A 6,706-nucleotide genomic window follows, 5' to 3' on the forward strand; every position below is an offset into this window, starting at 1 on the left:
TTTTCTGACGTCCGTGTACATTCTCGGTATCGCCTGCCTAGAGAAGTGGAACCTAGATGGTATTTGGTAACGGGGGCACACTGCCTCAATAAATTGTCTAGTTCCCTGTGAACTAACGGCGGATACCGGACGCACGTCTAACACCAACATAGTTGTCAAGGCCTCAGTTATCCGCTTTGCAGTAGGATGACTGCTGTGATATTTCATCTTCCTCGCAAAGGACTGTTGAACAGTCAATTGCTTACTGGAAGTAGTACAAGTGGGCTTACGACTTCCCCTCTGGGATGACCATCGACTCCCAGCGGCAACAACAGCAGCGCCAGCAGCAGTAGGCGTTACACGCAAGGATGCATCGGAGGAATCCCAGGCAGGAGAGGACTCGTCAGAATTGCCAGTGACATGGCCTGCAGGACTATTGGCATTCCTGGGGAAGGAGGAAATTGACACTGAGGGAGTTGGTGGGGTGGTTTGCGTGAGCTTGGTTACAAGAGGAAGGGATTTACTGGTCAGTGGACTGCTTCCGCTGTCACCCAAAGTTTTTGAACTTGTCACTGACTTATTATGAATGCGCTGCAGGTGACGTATAAGGGAGGATGTTCCGAGGTGGTTAACGTCCTTACCCCTACTTATTACAGCTTGACAAAGGGAACACACGGCTTGACACCTGTTGTCCGCATTTCTGGTGAAATACCTCCACACCGAAGAGCTGATTTTTTTGGTATTTTCACCTGGCATGTCAACGGCCATATTCCTCCCACGGACAACAGGTGTCTCCCCGGGTGCCTGACTTAAACAAACCACCTCACCATCAGAATCCTCCTGGTCAATTTCCTCCCCAGCGCCAGCAACACCCATATCCTCCTCATCCTGGTGTACTTCAACACTGACATCTTCAATCTGACTATCAGGAACTGGACTGCGGGTGCTCCTTCCAGCACTTGCAGGGGGCGTGCAAATGGTGGAAGGCGCATGCTCTTCACGTCCAGTGTTGGGAAGGTCAGGCATCGCAACCGACACAATTGGACTCTCCTTGTGGATTTGGGATTTCGAAGAATGCACAGTTCTTTGCTGTGCTGCTTTTGCCAGCTTGAGTCTTTTCATTTTTCTAGCGAGAGGCTGAGTGCTTCCATCCTCATGTGAAGCTGAACCACTAGCCATGAACATAGGCCAGGGCCTCAGCCGTTCCTTGCCACTCCGTGTGGTAAATGGCATATTGGCAAGTTTACGCTTCTCCTCCGACAATTTTATTTTAGGTTTTGGAGTCCTTTTTTTTCTGATATTTGGTGTTTTGGATTTGACATGCTCTGTACTATGACATTGGGCATCGGCCTTGGCAGACGACGTTGCTGGCATTTCATCGTCTCGGCCATGACTAGTGGCAGCAGCTTCAGCACGAGGTGGAAGTGGATCTTGATCTTTCCCTAATTTTGGAACCTCAACATTTTTGTTCTCCATATTTTAATAGGCACAACTAAAAGGCACCTCAGGTAAACAATGGAGATGGATACTAGTATACAATTATGGACTGCCTGCCGACTGCAGACACAGAGGTAGCCACAGCCGTGAACTACCGTACTGTACTGTGTCTGCAGCTAATATAGACTGGTTGATAAAGAGAAGATGTCTATGTAACTATGTATGTATAAAGAAGACTGAAAAAAATCCACGGTTAGGTGGTATACAATTATGGACGGACTGCCTGCCGAGTGCAGACACAGAGGTAGCCACAGCCGTGAACTACTGTACTGTACTGTGTCTGCAGCTAATATAGACTGGTTGATAAAGAGAAGATGTCTATGTAACTATGTATGTATAAAGAAGAATGAAAAAAATCCACAGTTAGGTGGTATTACAATTATGGACGGACTGCCTGCCAACAGTTCATGTTTTCCAGGCCTCCTGGAGATCTGTAGAATGGTCAGTTAGGAATGAATGCAGCACATCTTAATTAGTAATGACTACACCTGTGCACCAGCTAGGTAGTCTAGAAAATGTGAACTGTTAGTAGATCTCGAGGACTGGTTTGGCCAGCCCTGCTTTAAAAAGTCAATAATCTGGAGAGTTTTTGTAAGATGTTTCTTCCATCAACCAACGAAGAAACACATTGGTACTTTCCCATGATGAGTGAGTGCTTCAGGATCTCTTGAACTTACATGTGCAGCAGAGTACTGCAATGGAAGCATGCTGGGCCCATAACCCAGAGGTAGGCAGATTGAAACTATCCTCTGCTATATGCATTTTTTTTTTGTTAATTAAAGTAATCCAAAACTGGGATTGATATTTTGTCTCTTTTATTTTTACTTAAAGTACAATAACTTTTACCATTTTAATTTGTTTTAATAGTATATTGACAGTATTGTTTTCTTTCAAAAATCCACTTAATTTTCTTTACCCTATTATTAAAATGGTAATTGACAAAAACAAACTACATTGTCACCAGGAGAGCAATACAAAATGTACAAGTGATATATTAAAATCATCTTTCCAGCTTGAATTTCAATGATGCATTGGGTCAACAATTTTGTGAGAAACATCTTCACCCTTAAATAAAGATTTTCTTAATTCCTTACCTGTGTGCTAATTAGATATCACCTTGTTTTCACATTAAACAGACTTCCACATGAGAAAGCAGCAAGGATGCAGTGGCGTTAATGTTTCCTGGTGTCAACTTGTATTATTTCAGTAGACATTGAAATGAGGATGCATCTTGCTGCCTTTCCAATGAAGCAAGTTTAATTTAGTAATAGGTGAAAAACCATCCTTACAAAGGTGTTAATCAGAGACTTGGCTTTGTGGACACTTTTCAGAGAACAAATTTGTTAGCATAAAAATAAAGCCAGAAAATGAAGAGCTGTTTAATCACTCGATTGGATTTTTCTGCCAGCATATTTTTTTTCTCTGCAACCCACTGCTAAATTGTGCTACCTAGCTGTTTTTTATAAAATCACTGAATCAAATCTAACTCTGATTACATCAGAGAAGGCCATGTACCCTACACCATAAGAGGAGGTTTGAAATTTTGACTTGTCTACTTAAATATCACCAAAATCTGATCACAAGGTTAATTACGTCCCTGGGTGGGATTGAACCACCAACCTTTTGGTTAATAGCCAAACACACTAACCGATTGCGCCACAGAGACACTTTGCAAAAAGTACATACTGACAAAGGCTAATAAGCATACATCTAGAACGTTTCCTAGAAAAACATTAAAAAATCAATAATCTGCAGAGTTTTTGTAAGATGTTTCTTCCATCAACCAATGAAGAAACACATTGGTACTTTCCCATGATGAGTGAGTGCTTCAGGATCTCTTGCACTTACGTGTGCAGCAGAGTACTGCAATGGAAGCATGCTGGACCCATAACCCAGAGGTAGGCAGTTTGAAACTATCCTTTGCTATATGCATTTTTTTTTTGTTAATTTAAGTAATCAAAACTGGGATTGATATTTTTGCTCTTTTATTTTTACTTAAACACAAAATCGTTGCCCCAATGCATCATTGAAATTCAAGCTGGAAAGATGATTTTAATATATCACTTGTACATTTTGTATTGCTCTTCTGGTGACAATGTAGTTTGTTTTTGTCAATTACCATTTTAATAATAGGGTAAAGAAAATGAAGTGGATTTTTGAAAGAAAACAATACTGTCAATATACTATTAAAACAAATTAAAATGGTAAAAGTTATTGTACTTTAAGTAAAAATAAAAGAGACAAAATATCAATCCCAGTTTTGGATTACTTTAATTAACAAAAAAAATGCATATAGCAGAGGATAGTTTCAATCTGCCTACCTCTGGGTTATGGGCCCAGCATGCTTCCATTGCAGTACTCTGCTGCACATGTAAGTGCAAGAGATCCTGAAGCACTCACTCATCATGGGAAAGTACCAATGTGTTTCTTCGTTGGTTGATGGAAGAAACATCTTACAAAAACTCTCCAGATTATTGACTTTTTAAAGTTTTTCTAGGAAACGTTTTAGATGAATGCTTATTAGCCTTTGTCAGTATGGACTTTTGCAAAGTGTCTCTGTGGCGCAATCGGTTAGTGTGTTTGGCTTTTAACCAAAAGGTTGGTGGTTCAATCCCACCCAGGGACGTAATGAAGAACAAATTTGTTAGCATAAAAATAAAGCCAGAAAATGAAGAGCTGTTTAATCACGCAATTTGATTTTTTTGCCAGCATATTTCTTTTTCTCTGCAACCCACTGCTAAATTGTGCTTCCTAGATGTTTTTATAAAATCACTGAATCAAATCTAACTCTGATTACATCAGAGAAGGCCAGGTACCCTACACCATGGGTCTTCAACCTGTGGCCCTCCAGCTGCTGTGAAACTACACATCCCAGCATGCACTGCCTCAGTTTTAGCATACCTTAATAGCAAAACTGTGGCAGGGCATGCTGGGATGTGTAGTTTCACAGCAGCTGGAGGGCCGCAGGTTGAAGACCCATGCCCTACACCATAACAGGGGGTATGAAATTTGACTTGTCTACTTAAAGATCACCAAAATCTGATAACAAGGTCAATTACGTCCCTGGGTGGGATTGAACCACCAACCTTTTGGTTAATAGCCAAACACACTAACCGATTGCGCCACAGAGACACTTTGCAAAAGTCCATACTGACAAAGGCTAATAAGCATTCATCTAAAACGTTTCCTAGAAAAACTTTAAAAAGTCAATAATCTGGAGAGTTTTTGTAAGATGTTTCTTCCATCAACCAACGAAGAAACACATTGATACTTTCCCATGATGAGTGAGTGCTTCAGGATCTCTTGAACTTACATGTGCAGCAGAGTACTGCAATGGAAGCATGCTGGGCCCATAACCCAGAGGTAGGCAGATTGAAACTATCCTCTGCTATATGCATTTTTTTTTTGTTAATTAAAGTAATCCAAAACTGGGATTGATATTTTGTCTCTTTTATTTTTACTTAAAGTACAATAACTTTTACCATTTTAATTTGTTTTAATAGTATATTGACAGTATTGTTTTCTTTCAAAAATCCACTTAATTTTCTTTACCCTATTATTAAAATAGTAATTGACAAAAACAAACTACATTGTCACCAGAAGAGCAATACAAAATGTACAAGTGATATATTAAAATCATCTTTCCAGCTTGAATTTCAATGATGCATTGGGGCAACGATTTTGTGAGAAACATCTTCACCCTTAAATAAAGATTTTCTTAATTCCTTACCTGTGTGCTAATTAGATATCACCTTGTTTTCACATTAAACAGACTTCCACATGAGAAAGCAGCAAGGATGCAGTGGCGTTAATGTTTCCTGGTGTCAACCTGTATTATTTCAGTAGACATTGAAATGAGGATACATCTTGCTGCCTTTCCAATGAAGCAAGTTTAATTTAGTAATAGGTGAAAAACCATCCCTACAAAGGTGTTAATCAGAGACTTGGCTTTGTGGACACTTTTCAGAGAACAAATTTGTTAGCATAAAAATAAAGCCAGAAAATAAAGAGCTGTTTAATCACTCAATTGGATTTTTCTGCCAGCATATTTTTTTTCTCTGCAACCCACTGCTAAATTGTGCTTCCTAGCTGTTTTTATAAAATCACTGAATCAAATCTAACTCTGATTACATCAGAGAAGGCCAGGTACCCTACACCATAACAGGGGGTTTGAAATTTTGACTTGTCTACTTAAAGATCACCAAAATCTGATAAGGTCAATTAGGTCCCTGGGTGGGATTGAACCACCAACCTTTTGGTTAATAGCCGTACATACTAACTGATTGTGCCACAGAGACACTTTGCAAAAGTCCATACTGACAAAGGCTAATAAGCATTCATCTAAAACGTTTCCTAGAAAAACTTTAAAACAGGGCTGGCCAAACCGGTCCTCGAGATCTTCCAACAGTTCATGTTTTCCAGGCCTCCTGGAGATCTGTAGAATGGTCAGTTAGGAATGAATGCAGCACATCTTAATTAGTAATGACTACACCTGTGCACCAGCTAGGTAGTCTAGAAAATGTGAACTGTTAGTAGATCTCGAGGACTGGTTTGGCCAGCCCTGCTTTAAAAAGTCAATAATCTGGAGAGTTTTTGTAAGATGTTTCTTCCATCAACCAACGAAGAAACACATTGGTACTTTCCCATGATGAGTGAGTGCTTCAGGATCTCTTGAACTTACATGTGCAGCAGAGTACTGCAATGGAAGCATGCTGGGCCCATAACCCAGAGGTAGGCAGATTGAAACTATCCTCTGCTATATGCATTTTTTTTTTGTTAATTAAAGTAATCCAAAACTGGGATTGATATTTTGCCTCTTTTATTTTTACTTAAAGTGCAATAACTTTTACCATTTTAATTTGTTTTAATAGTATATTGACAGTATTGTTTTCTTTCAAAAATCTACTTCATTTTCTTTACCCTATTATTAAAATGGTAATTGACAAAAACAAACTACATTGTCACCAGAAGAGCAATACAAAATGTACAAGTGATATATTAAAATCATCTTTCCAGCTTGAATTTCAATGATGCATTGGGGCAACGATTTTGTGAGAAACATCTTCACCCTTAAATAAAGATTTTCTTAATTCCTTACCTGTGTGCTAATTAGATATCACCTTGTTTTCACATTGGCCCTCATTCCGAGTTGTTCGCTCGGTATTTTTCATCGCATCGCAATGAAAATCCGCTTAGTACGCATGCGCAATGTTCGCACTGCGACTGCGCC

At 39.5% G+C, this 6,706-nt stretch overlaps 3 non-coding genes across 3 annotated transcripts; 1 reads left to right on the forward strand and 2 right to left on the reverse strand.

Moving 5' to 3' along the window:
- Positions 1-3,068: 3,068 nt before the first annotated feature.
- On the reverse strand, positions 3,069-3,142 carry TRNAN-AUU (transfer RNA asparagine (anticodon AUU)). Its single transcript has one exon. It is a non-coding gene; the product is annotated as a tRNA-Asn (tRNA).
- An 886-nt stretch (positions 3,143-4,028) lies between these two features.
- Positions 4,029-4,102, forward strand: TRNAK-UUU (transfer RNA lysine (anticodon UUU)). The gene has a single exon. It is a non-coding gene; the product is annotated as a tRNA-Lys (tRNA).
- Positions 4,103-4,534: 432 nt separating this feature from the next.
- Positions 4,535-4,608, reverse strand: TRNAN-AUU (transfer RNA asparagine (anticodon AUU)). The gene has a single exon. It is a non-coding gene; the product is annotated as a tRNA-Asn (tRNA).
- Positions 4,609-6,706: the final 2,098 nt, after the last annotated feature.

Source organism: Pseudophryne corroboree, unplaced genomic scaffold, assembly GCF_028390025.1.
Source record: "Pseudophryne corroboree isolate aPseCor3 unplaced genomic scaffold, aPseCor3.hap2 scaffold_249, whole genome shotgun sequence".
NCBI classification, from domain to species: domain Eukaryota; kingdom Metazoa; phylum Chordata; class Amphibia; order Anura; family Myobatrachidae; genus Pseudophryne; species Pseudophryne corroboree.